This window comes from Bombina bombina, chromosome 1 (genome assembly GCF_027579735.1).
Source record: "Bombina bombina isolate aBomBom1 chromosome 1, aBomBom1.pri, whole genome shotgun sequence".
Taxonomy (NCBI): Eukaryota; Metazoa; Chordata; class Amphibia; order Anura; family Bombinatoridae; genus Bombina; species Bombina bombina.
In genome coordinates this window covers 1,178,399,532-1,178,421,139 of record NC_069499.1, presented here as the reverse complement: position 1 = coordinate 1,178,421,139, position 21,608 = coordinate 1,178,399,532, and positions in this window count along the sequence as shown.

The following is a 21,608-nucleotide window of genomic DNA, read 5'->3' as shown; positions in this document are numbered from 1 at the left end:
CCCTCCTCCTTGTAAGGCTGTGACAGGATGTAAAGGACAAGCACAAATGTAATGTAAAAAAATAGATGAATAATACATATTGCAATGATTTTCTATTTTCAATGATTTCTATTAAATAGAAGCCAACGATTAGTGCTTTTTTTATTACAACAATGACATAGACTGTTTACCATCCCTTTAATATCTCTAGCTACTATTGTCACATTTTCCCTTTATTAGCCATTACCCAGCAACTCCACTCTTGTTGCCCTAAAGCCATTACTGACCATCTCTCTATCCATTACCTAAATACTTTCTCTCCCCCTTCTATATTCCATCCTTATCCCATATTATTTGTATTATCTAGTCATTTCATGGTTTTCTGTACTTTATTTGCCTTCATTTTTATGTTATACGCTTTTGTCTTTATCTGTCTTCTAAGACGTATTCTTTTTATCTGCCCTGAATTTAAATTTCATTCCTCTCCACTTTTCTCTTTTTTTTTTAGCCCCAGGCTTCCACCCCAAGCTCCTAAACTGAGAGGCACAGATAGGGGGATATGATTGGAAATTTTCCACTCCAAACCGTATGTATTAAGTGATTGCTTATATGGAAGTATAAATAAAAATAAGCACTTTTGTTTTAATTTGATGTAATTCTTTTTATTCCTCCTAGTTCTATATCTACACATAAAAAGCACCGCATAAAATTTTAGCTACAAACCTTTACGTACATTTATTAATATTAAAGGGACAGTAAAGTCAAAATTAAACGTTCATGATTCAGACAGAGCATGCTATTTTAAACAACTTTCCAATTTACTTATATTATCAATTTTGCTTAGTTCTCATAGTATCCTTTGTTAAAGCAATATCCTAAGTGAGCTCAGAAGCATGCACGTGTCTTGGCATCAGGCAAGTGCTTGCAAAACTGCCTAAAACAATGTTATACATAGTTACAAATTCTGCTGTCATAGAGTGTCTGTAGCATTATATGGCATCAGTGTTTGTAACTATGTATAGCATTGCTATAAACATTGTTGCAAATACTGACGCTAGATGGCTAAAGACATTTGCACCCTCCTGAGCTCACCTATGGTTACTCTTTAACAAAGGATACCAAGAGAAGTAAGTAAAATTAGTAATAGAAGTAAATTGGAAAGTTGTTTAAAATGCCATGCTCTGTCCAATCCATACAAGTTCAATTTTGACTTTACTGTCCTTTTAATATTTCCTTGCTGATGTAGAAAGGAATTCCCAGAAATCTTTGGGTGAACCTCCCCTCTTCAGTAAAGTGTGCAAACAATGTATTTGTGGCAAATAGTAATGTTAAAAGGACTTAATCCTTAATTTAACACAACACACAGCCATTGTTTGCTCACTTTGGGCAAGATTACAAGTCACTCATTATGAGTTTTTCCACTCACGAAGTGGTCTTTTCGCAATCAATTTCTCAAAAAAGAAAAAGAAAAATTGCAATTGTGACCGTTCGCCTTTTACGCAACAATCCTTTCCGCGCTCGAAGAGCTGTAGTTAACAGTTTTGCTCAACATAAAAGTTTCACGATAAACTTGAAAAATACATCACAAAGTACAGCATAACAGAAACGGTTTCCCTGGTGAAAGTCAATGACTTTGCAAAAATTGTATAGTTAAAGTCTCTGGTGTATAAACTGGGAGCCAAATAGAACAAGAGATATTTCTATAGAGAAGCGCCCAAAGAATGTGCCTATGGCCCCTATTTAAGAAAGTCTGGCGGACCTGATCCGACAGTGCAAATCAGGTCCACCAGACCTCGCTGAATACGGCGAGCAATACGCTCGCCGTATTCAGCATTGGACCCTGCAGACTCGCGGCCAATGGGCCGCCAGCAGGGGGTGTCAATGAATCAACCCGATCGTACTCGATCGGGTTGATTTCCGGCGATGTCTGTCCGCCTGCTCAGAGCAGGCGGACAGGTTATGGAGCAGCGGCCTCTGTGACTGCTGCATCATAACTGCTGTCTCTGGCGACAGAAACACGGGGCATCAAGCTCCATTCGGAGCTTGATAGATAGGCCCCACATGTACATCAGGAGAGAGCCAACAGCTGCGGAGAACAGAGTACCATATAAATCTTATTCCAATCCAAGCTGAAAGACAACGCTCTGAAAGTCTCTAAACCACAGACCATACTTCACTGGAAACAAACGGATGCATGAACCACAGCTTTGGTGTGGAATTACTCAATTTGCAGTATCTCCTTTCCTAGCGGTTTCCTCCGGTGCCGATGTCCCTGTTCAGAGCGTGGCGTGTGACGTCAGCGATCACTTGACGATTGCAAAGGGGCTATGCGTAGCCTGTACTCCAATCAACTCCCAAAATCAAAGACGCTGGGTATCGATTCCATCCAGCATGCAGCACATCTAGGGCAATTCTCTTGCAAGTTGCGTGCTCAAATACACCAGGTGAGGTATTGGAATCCTAAAGGGGACTCCTTGTAGTCCCGTAATTATAAAATCAAAAGTAGAGGACGGATTCCATCATCTTGTATAAAACATAGAAATCTTTATTGAAACATATTAAAAAAGTTCCATAACCACCAGCACAAGGAAAAACAGGGAACAGCTGGTCTGACTAGTTTCGGCGTCTTGACGTAATCTTAGACCTGCTATTACAAAGTACAGTTACACTCATATTAACACTATCTAATAAAAATTATTTATTATAGAATAAAAAAGCAAAAGAAGGGATTTTACATGGACATACAAACAGATACATTGAGAAACATACATTTATATGTATAAAACTATGTTTAACTATGGAGGTAATGAAAAGATTTTACATTACAATCTTATAAACATTAAACAATATCTCAGGGGGATTTTCAAAGCGATATTTGCATATAGATCTAGACATATATATATTCATATATATCTCGCTAAATATAGATATATATGTCCAAAAATCATCACATATATAGGGAAATATTTATTTAAAAATAAACAGAACATATTCCGTTACGAAAACATTTTCACAATATGAAATATTCGAATTTACATGTACACTTTTCAAGGAGAATAAGTCAAGGGCTTTGTGCGACATATTAGGGTTTTTGTGTTTTTTTTTTCTATTTGTCTTCTCCATTTACTTCTATGGGGAATGCGTAAATGAGCACATGATTCAGCTGTTTAGATTATGCAGCTTAATGCGCGCTCAAAATAAGTTATTTTGCAACTTGTAATAGGTGCGCAACCTCAAAAGCGAAAGAGGCATAACGCGCGCTGTGTTTTCGCAACTGATTTGCTGAGCAACTTGTAATCTTGCCCTTTATCTGTACGTAAATGTCCTTAGAAGAAGATATGACAAGCAACAAATATGGTGATAATGGAATTATTATAGAATTATAATGTTTATATTGCAAATACATTGCCTACTGTGATAATAAAATAGTACCAGTTCTGTGTTTGCTTTAACAACTGTACAAAAAAAATGTTTGTTTTCACACCAAGGACAATTTCCATAACTTCAAGTCTGCAACTACATCAATAACATCTAGATACAGATAACAATGGTATCCACAAAAAAACAAACAACAAAAAACTGTTTGATGGAACCTCCTGGAGAAGTCATCAAAGGAAGTAATCAGTCATTTTCTACTCCTGGACTAACCAGATCTGCAATCTAAATCCTTCTTGGCTAGACTAGAACCAGAAGGATGGGTTTAGTTTTCTGCTTGTCTGTTTATTCCATATAATCTTTTGGATCACACAAGAAAGCAAAGACATATGTCTGAAACTCTTAGAAATGAACATCTAGTGCAAATCTTTACAGATTCTTGCTTCTTGTAATCATAAGAACTATGTTCAGACATTGGAAATGTTTTCCAAAAGATCAATGTCCCCACTCAGGACACAGAATGTGAGCAGCAATTAACTAACTAAAAGACTATAATGCAAGATCATGGATGCAGGTTATGAAATACTATTTATAGAGTTAGAAAACATCTGTAATCAAGTGCTCTATTACATTTCACAAATTTAGCACCTTAAGTGATGGTAAACAATCGATTATTGCCTTTAGTGTTTTACTATAATCGTATTGTTTAAAGCACAACCGCCAAAAAGGAAAGTATTAAAATTAACTCTATTACCTTTAAATATGTATATAAAGTCAGCACGGATGATAATTTTTTTCTAATTTACTCCACCCACAGAGATATTTTCCCTTTCAACAAGTGACGTATATAGCAATACAACCCATCATTGCATGCTCCAGAAGGACACTAATGCGCATGCTCATAGTGATCTATGAACAAAACTCAGATTCCATGGTTACATACGTCACTCATTCTTTTCCTCGGAGCCTGTACACATGCGCACCTGTATCATTAACGTGCACAAAGACTGAAGAGGAGATCAGAAGTAAACTAAGATTGCGCAACTACACGTATGTGCATTGATACCACACATAGACTAAAGCGTAAAGTATTCTGATTGGATACGTGAAGAAAAAAAAACGTATAGCGGTAATAGTTTGCATTACACGATTGACAGACAGCGATATTATACTAATGCAAATGAAGTATTGCAGGTAAGATAGCGGGAAATAAAAGCGCTAATACATTTATTTGGATGATTTCGGTCAATTCGTAAAAAACGTGATTATAGTGAGTTTACCATCACTTTAAGTAAGCGACAATTCTTCTTTCTATAATTGTAAAAAAAAGTAAAGAAACATTACTATCAAAATGTTCTCAGTCGGTAGAACTTTATTATAAGGGGGAAGTAATGCATATTCTTTAAAATCTTTAACTTATTTTGCCTAGGTTTTGCTAAAATTCAAATTCCTTATATCATGGTCCTCACCAAGCCAGGTATATCTGTAAAACAAGTTATTTTGCCACATTGCTTACTATGTATGTGTCTATGGGCCTTAAAGAGACATAAAACCCCACGTTTTTCTTTCATAATTCAGATAGAGCATACAATTTAAAAAAAAAAAAAAAATCAATTTACTTCTATCAATTTTCTTTGTTTTTTAGGTATCCTTGAAAAGCAGGATGGGAAGCTCAGGAGCGTGCATGTGTCTGCAGCCCTCTATGGCAGCAGTTTTACAAGACTACAAGAGCACTAGATGGCAGCACATTTTCCTGACATGTAGTGCTCAAGATTTGTGCATGCCACCCATCTAGATATGTCTTCAACAAAGAATAACATGAGGACGAAGATAATTTGATAGAAGTAAATTGGAAGCTTTTTTAAAAAAAATTGTATGCTGTCTCTGAATCATGAAAAAATAATTGGGTTTAATGTTCCACTAATATTTCATGTCTGTACAATAAAAATTATACATTTTACAGACAGGATATGTGAAATGGGAATTCAATTTGTTTGTTTGTTTGTTTTGTTAGAGAAAATCAGGCAATATTCTAAAGACTGCATTTTGCTTGTTCCCGTTAAAGGAACAGTCTACACCCAGTATATTTTTTGTTAAGCTACTGTTAAATGCCATTTAAACATTGTTTAGTGTGTCCCCCATCTCTCTGCTTCTATGAAGTGCAGGGAAATTTTAAATAATTATTGCTCGTTTGCAGTTAAAAATGGAAGTTAAGCTCCGCCGACCGCTTGGTGTATAGTTGTATATGTCTAGTTGTGGCCATTATAAATATTGGGTCTAGACTGTCCCTTTAACTGTGCAGTATCTACTGGAAATGTTTTTGACTATATCTATTAAAACATATTCACTACAGGAAAATTGCTCTGTATGTATATTGGAAGCTGAGTAATTACAGCAGCAGTTCATCTGGCGGGCTTCGCTACTTCCACTCTTGCGAGCCGCATCAAATTAAGTCCCCAAAAAACTAACAGGTTGTGAGATTGGAACTGTGGACTATGGACACTCATCTATGTATTTTTACCAGTAAGTGTGCTCTTTTTTCCTAAAAAGAATTTGATTGAGGGGGCGGAGCTTCGCTGTGCTGGGACATGGCAGCAGAGTGAAAGAGCTCCGTTGCTGTCAGCCCATCTGAGCGCATAAAATAGCAGGAATTGGGGACAAAACTTAAAGTGGGAGCGGCTGAGGTGGTCTGGGGCACACCCGGTCACTTTCAAGGAGACCAGCGACAGAGAGCCTTGCACCTTGGTCGAGAAAGTTAGAGGTGCGGAGAGAGAAGAGGTCGCCATCTTGCGACTTCCAAAACTAGCAAACTCGAGCCGAAGTGCAAAGGCAAACACATCGAGCCATTGGTAAATAACCTAAAGAGCCCGCAGAATTTCAGCTCGCTCTATTACGCTGACTGAACGAAGATACAGAAAACACCTAACAACTAAGTTAGGGCGGGCGCCGAAGAGACCGGATCAGAAGCGATCAGCACTTAAGGTACAGGGGAACTTAAATTCAGGGGAACCCCATAACAGATACACAGTTAAGGCCCAAGGTGAGGCAACACAAATCAGGACTTTGACTTATAAAAGGTCTGATCAACAGACTACGGCTCCATAGGCAAAACGGAAGCTGCCCACGTGGGGAGATATTCATATTAAATAAAGAGCAATCACTTAATTGTAAGGCCTGAAAGAAGTGAGGGAGCAGATCACGCACAGAGGCATTGAACATCACAGTGTCATATTAAACATCACATACAAGGCCCACTTCACAAGAGGACACTCATAATTGATCCAAGACTAGGCCCCCGAATAACACACGTGGCAGCCACTATATGAATGCAAACAGCAAGTTTCCCTACAACCACGTGGAGAGGACAAACGTGTACACTCCCCGCAATAAGCAAGTACCACTCCGGATTAAAGAGATGAGACTTTAAGATAGGGCTGGATGTGTTGCAGCTACATATTAATTGCCTAGGAGCAGAACAGTTATACAATAGCAGGTTCATAGGCCTGCTGATAACTGCTAACCGCCAGTACAGCATACTTGATAAACATAATTGAAGCAGGCTGCTACAGCTTCGTGCTGAATTGCAAATAAAGACATGACCTCCAAAAAAGGAAATAAGCCAGAAAAACAACTTAAAACTCCTGCCCTGACACCATCAGTTTCCACCTTTTTTCATTCACAAGAGGGACATATGCCAGAACAACAGCAGACACAGGAGGTTAACCCTACGGACACCCCCTCAGCACAGGCAGCTACCCAAAGGGACTCCCTGATCTCTATCCAGTCCCAGATAGCATGTCTACCCTCCAAGACAGATATCAAGTCACTAAAGACTTTTATTAAAGGAGAAATTAGAGATCTCAAAAAAGATCTGAACGAAATGGGCCCCAGAATCGAATACCTTGAAGATGGCCAAGATAACTTAAACAACCTTGTCAGCACAAACATCCAGCAATTATCGATACAAGATTCTATTATTCAAACCCTGCAGGATAAGATAGAAGATCTGGATAATAGAGGGAGGAGGAACAATTTAAGAATCAGGGGTATCCCAGAGGAGGTACCTCAAGAACATCTAAAATCCTATGTCAAGGAATTGTTCCAGCACTTGCTACCTAGATCCAACCCACTAGCAAACGAAGACATAGAGAGGATTCATAGAGCTTTAAGACCTCCTTCCAAACCACCAGCCCCTCCTAGGGATGTTATCCTACGGCTGCTGAAATTCACCTTCAGAGAAGACATATGGCAGGCAGCAAGAAATAGACAATCCATCTCCTTCCACAACCATACCTTGCAGATCTATCAGGACTTATGCCCTCAAACCATACAAAGACGAAGAGAGGTGCGATTCATAACCACAAAACTCCAGGAACAGAATATCAGATACAGGTGGGGCTTCCCGTTCAGCCTCAACATTAACCACAACGGCTCCCAAATAACCTACAGAAGCTACAACGACCTAGACTCACTGTCCAAGAAACTTAATATAACTTTTGAGATGCCTAAGGATAAAGTATTGGACATCCCAGCTCCTCAAGAGGACCGTCGAGGTGAAAGACCTAAAGAACAGCGCCCCAACTGGTCTAAGGTTCCAGCAAAAAGACTCAAAACGGGCTCAGTGCCCCCGGCACAGGACACCTGAGTCTCTCAGAGGAAAAGTCCCTGTGTGGCCTGCTGACTGAGCGAAGAATGTGGTATGACTTTTTCAAATGGGATGCCACCTAAGTTTGTTTAAATGTTTTATTTAGATGATCCTTGGAATATGAATATAGCAGGCCATAAATGAGGTATTGTAAGTCTACCTCAGGTTTACTCTATATTAATGTTATGTTTCATGGTTCTCTGTTTAGTTAGCAAATTATCCTTACAACAACAGATCCACCATACCACAGAAACACATAATTGGTATGACTTTTCCAAATGTGACGCCACCTAAGTTTGTTTAATGTTTTATTTAGATGATCCTTGGAATATGAATATATCAGGTCATAAATGAGGTATTGTAAGTTCACCTCAGGTTTACTCTATATAAATGTTATGTTCCATGGTTCTCTGTTTAGTTAGCAAATTATCCTTACAACAACAGATCCATCATACCCCAGAAACACATAATGGGACATAGTTTAGACACCGCTACCAGAACTCTCGAGGCACTGGTCCACCTTTATAAGCATTGACGCCAAAAATACAAAGGCCTACTGCCCCACGCCTCATGGCTCTCACTTAACTCCAATAATCTTATCTGTTTCTTATATTCTCTCGCATTCTCATATTGTGTTTTCTATATAACTCCCCAATCTTGCTTAAAATTTGTAATTTTACAAGATAAACTCAGATGGACTACTGACACCATTCGTCCCCCTAGTAAATGGTGTCTACGAGGCCAAACGTACACACAATGTTCATTTGTTTTTGTACAGATCAACCAATGAGTGTTTATGATGTTAAAGCTTATAGTTCTACAGTTACGAATACATGTACCCTACAGGTTGAATTAATATCTGTAAATTGCTGTTCTCTTTATGTAGGTCCTACAACTCTAAGAAAAGGTTCTATCTCCTCTAGTGATACCTGGGCACGGCTTATGGTAACTGCTAAGCACCAACTTGCTGCAAGGTATGTCTCGCTCTGGGTCTCTCAAAAAATAACATATGCTAAACAATTACAATATACACATAATGACAGATGACTCTCTTAGGATTAAAATTGTCTCCCACAATGTAAAGGGCTTGAACTCCCCACAAAAGAGATCTATGGCAATGAGGGAATATAAGAGACTCCGATGTGACATTTTAGAAGAGGTAGGGAGCCCACAACGTCTTTTAATAAATTTGGAAAGATTTATTTAGCATCTAACTCCACCAAACATAACGGAGTGGGTATTCTTATAAGGAGAAATGTTCCTTTTTGTCCCATGCACATACATAAAGATAAAGAGGGAAGGTCCATAATATTAACTGGCAGACTCTATAATAAAGTAATAACAATAGCTAACATATATGCTCCTAACAACACTGCAACACAATTCTTTTACACAATTAAAAACTCCGTCCTAGATAATACAAAGGGAAGTCTGATATTATGAGGAGACTTTAACCTAGCAATGGATCCCGATATAGACTGCTCAAGGGGAATGTCCTCAGTACCGCAGAAAATGTTAAAATCAATCAAAGCTAACCTAGCTGACCTAGCAATACATGACACTTGGAGACTCTTTCACCCCTCGACAAGAGACTATACTTTTTACTCACACCCACACAGAGTTTATACAAGAATAGACTACATTTTTGTAGATGTTTCTAGTCTAGAATTAGACCAATATACGGACATCTCACCAATAACATGGTCAGACCACGCTATGGTCAGCTGCACTCTCAAATGGCCCACAACACAAAGACACAACAAAACTTGGAAACTGGACGAGACCCTCCTGACAGACCCGATCATATGCACACAGATAGCTACCTCATTAGTAGATTATTTTAATGTGAACTGCACCCAAGACGTAGATGCACAGTGCATATGGGAGGCACATAAATGTGTGATTAGAGGGGAGATCATAGCCCTGAAAGCTGCAAGAAATAAACAAAGGACCCACTTATTAAATTCACTGCTGGAGGAGCTAAACAAACTACAAGATATACATAAAAGATTCCCTGACAGCCAGTCCCTTTTAGATAATTTACAACACAAAAGAGACCAACTTAACTTATTTTTAGGACATGAGACCAAGCGCGCAGCGCTATTTCTAAAAAAAACATACTACGAAGGAAATAATAAACAAGGCAAACTGCTAGCGAGACTATTACGGCAACGCACAAACAAGCGCCATATTCTATCAATAAAAGACCATAACGGGAAAACATGGTACTCATCCAGGGATATTGCAGATAAATTTAGAGCATCTTATGAAGGGTTATATAACTTAGAGAAAAGTCAACCTACCGCCACAACGCAAGACATGGCCGCATACTTATCACAATTGCATCTACCTTCTCTCACTACAGAGCAACAGGCCGAATTGGACTTGCCTTTCTCCCTTAAGGAGGTTAAAGAGGCTATCTCGGACCTCCCTACAGGGAAGGCCCCAGGACCAGACGGTTTTGGAAATGCGTACTTTACTAAATTCAAAAGCATACTGGCCCCCCATTTATTGGCATACTATCAAACCATAGATCGAGATAAGCCCTTCTCACCTATGGCTTTACAAGCGCATATAACGGTGATCCCAAAACCCAATAAGCCAACAGACTCAATACCCAACTACCGGCCAATATCATTGTTGAATTCTGATATTAAAATTTATGCGAAAATACTTGCGACAAGGCTAAATCTGCTTTTCCCTTCCATAATCCACCAGGACCAAGTGGGTTTTATACCCCATAGGGAAGCAAAGGACAACACAGTCCGTAACATGCATATAATTTGGCATGCTAGGACTGAAGGTATCCCCGCTGTGTGGTTATCCACGGATGCGGAAAAAGCCTTCGACCGAGTGAGTTGGTCATTCCTCAACTTGACACTACAGGCATTTGGACTGGGAGACACTATGCTACATAGAATATTTGCTCTTTACTCGGGTCCCAGCGCAAGAATAGCATTGAATGGCATCCTCTCGCAGCCTTTTCAGATAACTAATATCACGCGACAGGGATGCCCCCTCTCCCCGTTACTATTTGTATGTCTACTAGAAACATTAGCCACCAAGATCAGACTAAATAGGGAAGTGGCGGGGATAGTTGTTGGAAAACAGGAGTATAAACTCTCCCTGTTCGCTGACGATATTTTGTTTTCTCTTACCTACCCAGATATATCCATACCACCTTTGATGAAGGAATTAAGGATATTTAATAAACTCACAAACTTCTTAATTCATCATACTAAATCCGAGATCCTTGGAGTCTCCGTCCCAAAGTGGATGGAACTCCAAATATCACAAAATTGCCCATTTAGATGGTGTGAGAATTCTATAAAATATTTAGGTATCCAGTTAGCAGAAGACATCAACAAGATATTCAAACTAAATTACATTCCAATATGCAGAGCCCTGATTAGAGATCTATCCTCGTGGAACTCCAAAAACTTAACATGGTTAGGAAGGATTAACACCATAAAAATGAACGCATTCCCCAGATTATTATGCATCATGCAGACCCTCCCAATTCCCCTACCAAACAAATATACTCTACAGATGCAACAGTGTTTCCATTCCTTTATCTGGAAGGGTAAACAACCTAGAATCAATAAGAAGATAATGATGAGGTCCAGAGAGCAAGGGGGACTGGGAGTACCAAATATTGATTTATATAGAACAGCAATTTTTGTCCAACAAATTTTGGACTGGAAGATCCATAAGTCACAGAAAAGATGGATCGCATTAGAAGAGAATTTGAGTATAGGGGTACCACTGTCAACCTTATGCTGGCATCCTAACTTTAATATGTTAGCTAAAACCATCACTAACCCAATAACCAAGGAGACAATAGGACAGTGGACTGTGGCAAACAGACAAAACCCATATCTATCCTCCAACCCATCTCCACTGACCTCCCTGATCCATAATAGTGAATTCTCTGTGACAGAGCTGGGGGGGACACAGAGGCTAGATAACAACATCACAGACTTAGAAATACACCAAGTGACTAATCACGAACAGATACAGCTCCAATCAGAATTACAAGAACAGGGACTCTCATGGTTTCATAACTGGTTTAACTATAGACGGCTGCACCACTACATAATGACCCATACACACAGCAATAACATGCTAAGACCCCTCACAAACATAGAGAAATTATTCGCAAATAACCACCCAAGGAGACACACGCTATCCAGAATTTACACTATTCTTACACAGCCACCCCCGGGCAACCTACCTACTTCATTGGAATCGTGGGAAAGGGAACTGGGAGTCACAATCCTCCCACACACTGCAGCAGATATATTTAGAAATACAAAATCTACTTCCTCATCAGCATACTTAGTCTAGTTAAACTACAAGATACTACATAATTGGTACCTTACCCCAAAACGACTACACAGACTATACCCTACAGTCTCCAATAGATGCTGGCGATGCGGACACGTTGGTAGTGGTATGGGGCACTTGTGGTGGTGGTGCAATAAAATACAGCAATTATGGAGAGACAGTATAGCGGAAATGGAAAATGCCCTTAACTGCATCTTGCCCTTAGACCCACTAATTTTCCTACTTAACAAATTTAGGAAACTGCCCTCTAAGGCACACCAAATATTGTTCCGAATTATGATAAACAGCGTTAAATCTATTATAGCCAAACAGTGGAAATCACATACACTTCCAGACTTACAAATGTGGGAAAAAAGGGTGTCAGAATTAATCAAGCTTGAGGAATACAGCTCTTATAAGAATAACACCAGAGAACCATACATAGAAGCCCAAACCATTTGGGAACAGTATACATGAAAAGAAATAGGAGACTAGAACTAGGGATGAGACCCGGAGCGGACATGCAGCAGAGGAGGCAACCTACTAGGTATAATCTCATTAAGAAAGAACTGAAATGTTAGAGTATAACAAAATGAATATAGGCTTTGACTTGTTTCTTGTTTGTTTGTTCTTTTTTCTTATTTGGTTAAAACGTCACATAACCTATTTACAAAACAAGCAACCCCAAACTGGGTATGGAATTACAAACCACGTTAACATATGTTTCAACTATGACTGTCAGTTATATTTATTTTGCTCATTCTAATGTAACGTGTAATTTCTATGACTTATTTTCAATAAAAAGAAGTTGGAATAAAAAGAATTTGATTGAATCGGAGTTGCACTTCTTATGTTTTCATACAAGATATAAATTATGTTTTCTTTCATATCGGTGATAACAGTCCATGATCCATTACTTCTGGCAACTATTACCCAAGCTGTGGCATGAATGGAAGAAGAAAAAAGGGCGGGATTAAACATCCTTTAACCATAAGAAAAAACACCCCAAAAAATACCTAGTCAGAAACAACTGCCTGTAGAACTATCCTACCAAAAGCAGCTTCAGATGAAGCAAAAACATCAAAATTATAGAATTTAGTTTAGTGCTCCCTAAAGACTCTACTGTTCAGGGATGCATACAACCTACGCTAACCTTTCTTTATATCAGTTCCTCTCCTCCATTGCTATCCCCTGAACCCCCATAGCATGTAAGCCCAAGAGTCCAGCTGTTTATTGATCACCTTCTCAAGAGCTGACTACAACAGTGCAACTCTTGGCAGGGCCCTCTACCCATCTGATCCCTATAATTGTTTTGTTGTACTCCGCCTTTGTTAATAGCGCTGCGGAATCTGTTGGCGCTCTACAAATAACTGATAATAATAAAATAAATAAATAAAAGTATGCGAGGATGACTTAATGAATTAATTGCCAGAGCAACAGAAGATGCCTTCTAATCGCTGCACTTACCTGAAAAATGAACAAACAAAACAGGAGTTTGTCTGAAATCTTTAGTAACCTTGAGATAATATTTCAGAGCCCAGACAACAACCAAGTTATGAAGAAGTCTCCCAGAAGGATTCTTAGGATCAGGACAAAGGAAAGGAACCCTCATCCGAACCAAACTAATACATGAACTGACTGACTCACTACTGCAACTACAACTGATGTAACAAGCTACCCCAACCTTATGTCTCTGCACCCTAAACCTGTAGACTGTGAGCTCTCCGGAGAAGGGCCCTCTTCCTCCTGTACCAGATTTGTTTAGTTTTATGTTTTGTATTTTTATCAAAAATGTTGTCATTGTATACCTCTAACATTGTACCCAGGGCTACGGAAATTGGCGGCGCTATACAAATAAATAATAATAACCACAATTTCCTTACTATTATTGTCAGAAGAAACAACTTTAGGCAAAAAAAATCAAATTAAGTTCTTAAAGCAGCTTTATCCTTATGAACAATCAGATAAGGAGGATCAGATGAAAGTGCAGACAACTCAGATACTCTTCTAGCAGATGAAATAGCCAAAAGAAAATCTTTCAGAACCAAAATTAAGGTTCCAAGGAGGAGAAATAGGCTTGATTACAGGCTTTATTCTAGATAATGCCTGAACAAAAATATGCACATCCATAATATTATCAATTTTCCTGTAAAAAAGAACATAGAGGGCAGAAAGACCTTTCTGTATGCCATCTTGAAGTAACTCAAGAATTCTAGGAATCTTAAAAGAATGCCAAGAATATTTATTTAGAGAACACCAAGAAATAAAAGATTTGTAAACTTTATAATAGATTTTTCTAGTAACTGGCTTCCTAGCCTGAACAAGAGTATTAACAACCCTCTGATATAGAACTATCCTTTCAATCTCCAAGCCATCAAGCTTAGAAATTTTAGATCTGGATTGAAAATGGGACCTTGAAACAGAAGATCCTTTCTTAAAGGAAGAGGCCAGGGCTGATAACTGGACATCTGAACCAGGTTTTAAAACAAAACTCTTCAAGGCCATTTTGGAGCTATGAGAATCACTGATGCATTATCTTGCCTGATCTTGGCTATAACTCTGGATAACAGAAGCAGAGGAGGAAACACAGCCAGCTGAAACAACCAAGGCATTCTTAGAGCATCCGTCTCCAGAGCCCTTGGATCAATGGAGAAATACTGAAGAAGTTTGTTGTTTATTGCAAAGGGGTTTAAAGATAGTCCAGCCAGATTAATCTTTAGAAAGACTACATAAGCAGCACCCAAAGAGTAAATTGTTGTGTATACATTTATAACACTGATGTTGCAACACACACCCTCTTAGTTTCACCGGTTTAGATCAAAAGAGGAAATGACAGTACAATATAGTGTTGAGGGATTGTGCCTATTAAAACATAACTTTTAATAACAAAAAAAACATACAGTTTTAAAACTAGGAAAGTGTAACTAAAATCACACGTAGGCTTCTCAATTCGATTCGAGAGTAGCATAGGTGCTTATGGTATGTGTATCAGGATTACGTTAGTTAGATGTATTGATGTGTTGGATACTGAAAGGTTTCACAATTCCACAATAATAATTGTAGAATCTATATGATAAATTACCTTTTAATTATTCTTGACATATATTGCAGTGTTTATAGGGTCTTAGAAAATATAATAGGTCGATTGGTTGTCCTATTAGTTAGCTACGCATAGCTTATAGGATCCTATGTAAGTATTTTCCCTTAAAGTGGTATCATAGGAGTGATTTACAGCTTGTCTGCTTAAAACCAGTTATCCTAAAGTCATATAGTCAAAATAAAGGTTACTGAATATATATGATACATATCTATATAACCTTAACTAATTGAACAGCTACTGTTGCCCCCACATCTTAATACCCGATGTCGGTACAGGTTACATAAGCATCTGCTAAGTTTGCCAGCTGATAAATAACACTGGTTCTGAATTAATGGTCTCCCATAATATTCATTAATTAAACTCTATCAGAGAAAGAAGAGAAGCCTAAGGCAAACTAAAACACAGGAACTCCTAAGACTCCTCACCAGTACCCTAATGTCCCTAACATGTTTCGCCTAAGCGGCTTTCTCAAAGGGATTAAGCGCGGCAATGCAATGTCGGCTTCTTTTAGCGTGTTCGGATACTCCCTCTAAGGAGTGTCATCACCAGGCAATGAATCCAGACGATATCTCAGCCATCTGGGTACTAATGCGGTTCCGATATCGATTACTGAATCACTCTAATGCAAGAGCAATTTTGAGTAAATATATGGGTGAAATCAGATGTAAGAAACATCAGTAATGTATCAATATGCCCTCTATTCCAAAGATAAATATTATACTAACGGTATGTGATCTGCACAACAAATGTTACCTATTATATGTAAATGGAAACAATTATTCTGCACGATTGAGTCTCGTACATGTAATCTATGGTAGTTTGTTGCACATTATGAACAGGTTAACTCAATAAAGTTGGAATCAAGTTATGTGTGCATGTATTGGTGTGAAGTGGAAAATTTACAAAGAAACCCCATTTGAAGTGAATGTGAGGCAGACTTGAAGTCTAGTCTTATAAACTACCTAAGCAAGAACAATGTTTCAGTGAAAAAGTGGAACATTTAAAATTATGAAGTGATAAATATCACTGAATCTATCATGGGTGTCAATTAAGTCCTAACGCTGATTTTTAACGCCCACTGGTATTACGAGTCTTGCAGGTACAGGTGTACCGCTCACTTTTTTGGCCAGACTTGTAAATACCGCAAAATTGCGTATCCTCTTTTTTCAATGGGACTTGCATAGCACCGGTATTTATGAGTCTGCCAAAAAGTGAGCGGTAGACCCTCTCCTGTCAAGACTGGTACCGCATTTTAAAGTCAGTAGTTAAGAGTTTTACACTACAACGCCGTAGCATAAAACTCTTAACTAAAGTGCTAAAAAGTACACTAACACCCATAAACTACCTATTAACCCCTAAACCGAGGCCCTCCTCACATCGCAAACACTAAAATAAATTTTTTAACCCCTAATCTGCCGAACCGGACACCGAACCGGACATCGCCGCCACTATAATAAATATATTAACCCCTAAACCACCGCACTCCCGCATTGCAAACACTAGTTAAATATTATTAACCCCTAATCTGCCGTCCCTAACATCGCCGACACCTACCTACATTTATTAACCCCTAATCTGCCGCCCCAAACGTTGCCGTCACTATATTAAAGTTATTAACCCCTAAATCTAGTCTAACCCTAACACCCCCAACTTAAATATAATTTAAATAAATCTAAATAAAAATAACTATCATTAACTAAATTATTCCTATTTAAAACTAAATACTTACCTATAAAATAAACCGTAAGCTAGCTGCAATATAACTAATAGTTAAATTGTAGCTAGCTAAGGCTTTATTTTTTATTTTACAGGCAAGTTTGTATTTATTTTAACTAGGTAGAATAGTTACTAAATAGTTATTAACTATTTAACAACTACCTAGTTAAAAAGTAAATTTATGCTTACCTGATAAATTAATTTCTTTTACGATATGACGAGTCCACGGATTTCATCCTTACTTGGGGGATATTAACCTCCTGCTAATAGGAAGTGGCAAAGAGCACCACAGCAGAGCTGTATATATAGCCCCTCCCTTCCCCTCCACCTCCAGTCATTCGGCCGAAGGTATAGGAAGAGAAAAGGAAAGGCTAAAAAGGTGCAGAGGTGACTGAAGTTTACAAAAAATAAAATAAATCTGTCTTAAAATAACAGGGTGGGCCTTGGACTCGTCATATCGTAAAAGAAATTAATTTATCAGGTAAGCATAAATTTACTTTTCTTTTACAAAGATATGACGAGTCCACGGATTTCATCCTTACTTGTGGGAAACCAATACCAAAGCAATAGGACACGGGTGAAAGGAAGGGACAAGACAGGAACCTAAACGGAAGGCACCACTGCTTGAAGAACCGTTCTCCCAAAAATAGCCCCAGAAGAAGCAAAAGTATCAAATTTGGAAAATTTGGAAAAAGTATGAAGGGACGACCAAGTTGCAGCAAATCTGTTCAACAGAAGCATCATTTTTAAAAGCCCATGTGGAAGCCATAGCCCTAGTAGAATGAGCCGTAATTTTTTCAGGAGGCTGCTGTCCAGCAGTCTTATATGCCAGGCGGAGGATACTTCTCAGCCAAAAAGAAAGAGAGGTAGCCGTAGCTTTCTGACCCCTATGCTTTCCAGAATAAACAATGAATAATGAAGATGATTGACGGAAATCCTTTGTTGCCTGTAAGTAAAACTTTAAGGCACTGACCACGTCCAGGTTATGTAACAGACGCTCCTTCTTAGAAGAAGGATTAGGACACAAGGAAGGAACAACAATTTCCTGATTAATATTCTTATTCGAAACAATCTTAGGAAGAAAACCAGGTTTGGTATGTAAAACCAAGAGAAAAGGCGAATCACACTGTAACGCTGAAAGCTCAGAAACTCTTTGAGCAGAAGAAATAGCAACCAAAAACAGAACTTTCCAAGATAATAACTTTATATCTATGGAATGTAAAGATTAAAACGGAACCCCTTGAAGAACTAAATTCAAACAGGGAGGAGTAATTGGTCTAAATACAGGCTTAATTCTGGTTAGAGCCTGACAAAAAGACTGAACATCTGGCACTTCTGCCAAACGTTTGTGAAACAAAATTGACAATGCAGAAATTTGTCCCTTTAAGGAACTAGCTGATAATCCTTTCTCCAATCCTTCTTGGAGAAAAGACAGAATCCTAGTAATCCTAACTTTACTCCATGAGTAGCCCTTGGATTCACACCAATAAAGATATTTACACTATATCTTGTGAAAGATTTTTTCTAGTGACAGGCTTTCTAGCCTGTATCAAAGTACTGATAACAGAATCAGAGAATTCTCGCTTCGATAAAATCAAGCGTTCAATCTCCACGCAGTCAGCTGCAGAAAAGTTAGATTTGGATGTTGGAATGGACTTTGAATGAGAACATCCTGTCTCAATGGAAGTTTCCACGGTGGCAGAGAGGGCATGTCCACTAGATCTGCATACCAAGTCCTGCGTGGCCACGCAGGCGCTATCAGGATCACTGAAGCTCTCTCCTGTTTGATTCGAGCAATCATGCGTGGGAGGAGAGGAAACGGTGGAAACACATAAGCTAGGCTGAACAACCAAGGCACTGCCAAGGCATCTATCAGTTCGGCCTGAGGATCCCTTGACCGGGATCCATATCTTGGAAGCTTGGCATTCTGTCGAGATGCCATCAGATCCAATTCCGGCCTGCCCCATCTGAGAATCAATGAGGCAAATACCTCCGGGTGAAGTTCCCACTTCCCCGGATGAAAAGTCTGTCGACTTAGAAAATCCGCTTCCCAGTTCTCTACTCCTGGGATGTAGATCGCTGACAGATGACAAGAGTGGGCCTCTGCCCAATGAATTATCTTGGATACTTCTATCATCACTAAGGAACTCCTTGTTCCCCCCTGATGATTGATATATGCCACAGTCATAATGTTGTCCCCCTGGAATCTGATGAATTTGGCCGAGGCCAACTGAGGCCACGCCTGAAGCGCATTGAATATTGCTCTCAGTTCCAGAATATTGATTGGAAGTAGAGACTCCACCTGAGTCCAAACACCCTGAGCCTTCAGGGAGTTCCAAACTGCACCCCAGCCCAGAAGACTGGCATCCGTTGTCACGAGGGTCTGCGGAAACAAGTCCCCTGGGACAGATGATCCGGCAACAACCACCAAAGAAGAGAGTTTCTGGTCTCTTGATCCAGATTTATCTGAGGAGATAAATCCGCATAATCCCCATTCCACTGTCCGAGCATGCACAGTTATAGTGGTCTGAGATGAAAGCGAGCAAACGGAACGATGTCCATTGCCGCTACCATTAATCCAATTACCTCCATACACTGAGCCACTGATGGCCGAGGAATGGACTTAAGTGCTCGGCAAGTATTTAGAATCTTTGATTTTCTGACCTCTGTCAGAAATATTTTCATGGCTACCGAGTCTATCAGAGTTCCCAAGAAAGGAACCCTTGTCTGTGGGACAAGTGAACTTTTCTCTATGTTCACCTTCCAACCGTGAGTTCTCAGAAAAGACAACACTGTGTCCGTGTGAGATTTTGTCAGATGATATGTTGACGCCTGGATCAGAATATCGTCCTGTTGTTGTTCCTTCAAAATCTAATGTTCAGGATGTTCCTGTTAATGTAAGAGAATTTGTTTCTAATTCTATTTGGAAGGCTCTGTCTGTTATTCCTCCTTCTAGTAAACGTAAAAGGTCTTTTAAAACTTCTCATATTTCAGATGAATTTTTAAATGACCGCCATCATTCTGACTTATCTATTTCTGATGAGGATCTATCTGGTTCAGAAGATTCTGCAAACTTCAAAAAGAGAAGATACAGGTGTGCTGTTTTTCATTCCTCAGAAGATTCTGCCTCAGATATTGACACTGATAAATCTTCATATTTGTTTAAGATGGAGTTTATTCGTTCTTTACTTAAAGAAGTGTTGATTGCATTAGATATGGAGGAGTCTAGTCCTTTTGATATTAAAACTAATAAGCGTTTAAATTCAGTTTTTAAACCTCATGTAGTTATTCCAGAAGTTTTTCCAGTTCCTGATGCTATTTCAGAAGTAATTTCTAGGGAATGGAATAGTCTGGGTACTTCATTTACTCCTTCTCCAAGGTTTAAGAAATTGTACCCTTTGCTATCTGATAGATTAGAGTTTTGGGAGAAAATCCCCAAAGTTGATGGGGCTATCTTTACTCTTGCTAAACGTACTACTATTCCTACGGCAGATAGTACTTCGTTTAAGGATCCTTTAGATAGGAAGCTTGAATCCTTTCTAAGGAAGGCTTATTTATGTTCAGGTAATCTTCTCAGACCTGCTATTTCTTTGGTTGATGTTGCTGCAGCTTCCACCTTCTGGTTGGAGGCTTTAGCGCAACAAGTGTCAGACCATAATGCTTATAGCATTGTTAAACTTCTTCAACATGCTAATAACTTTGTTTGTGATGCCATTTTTTATATCATTAGAATTGATGTCAGGTATATGTCTTTAGCTATTTTAGCTAGAAGAGCTTTATGGCTTAAGTCTTAGAATGCAGATATGACTTCTAAGTCAACGTTGCTTTCTCTTTCTTTCCAAGGTAATAAATTATTTGGTTCTCAGTTGGATTCAATAATTTCAACTGTTACTGGGGGGAAGGGAGCCTTTTTGCCTCAGGACAAAAAATCTAAAGGTAAATATAGGGCTGCTAATCGTTTTCATTCCTTTCATCAGAATAAGGAACAAAAGCCTGACCCTTCCCCTAAAGGAACCGTTTCCGTTTGGAAACCTTCTCCAGCCTGGAATAAATCCAAGCCTTTTAGAAAGTCAAAACCAGCTCCCAAATCCACATGAAGGTGCAGCCCTCATTCCAGCACAGCTGGTAGGGGGCAGGTTACGATTTTTCAAAGATGTTTGGATCAATTCGATTCAAAGTCTTTGTATTCAGAACATTATTTCACAAGAGTACAGAATAGGTTTCAAGGTAAGACCGCCTGTGAGAAGATTTTTTCTCTCACGCATTCCAGTAAACCCAGTAAAGGCTCAGGCATTTCTGAAATGTGTTTCAGACCTAGAGTCGGCTGGGGTAATTGTGCCAGTTCCAGTTCTGGAACGGGGTCCAGGGTTTTACTCAAATCTCTTCATTGTAGCTGATAGGCCTTTCTCTTCATTGTACCAAAGAAGGAGAATTCCTTCAGACCAGTTCTGGATCTAAAAATATTGA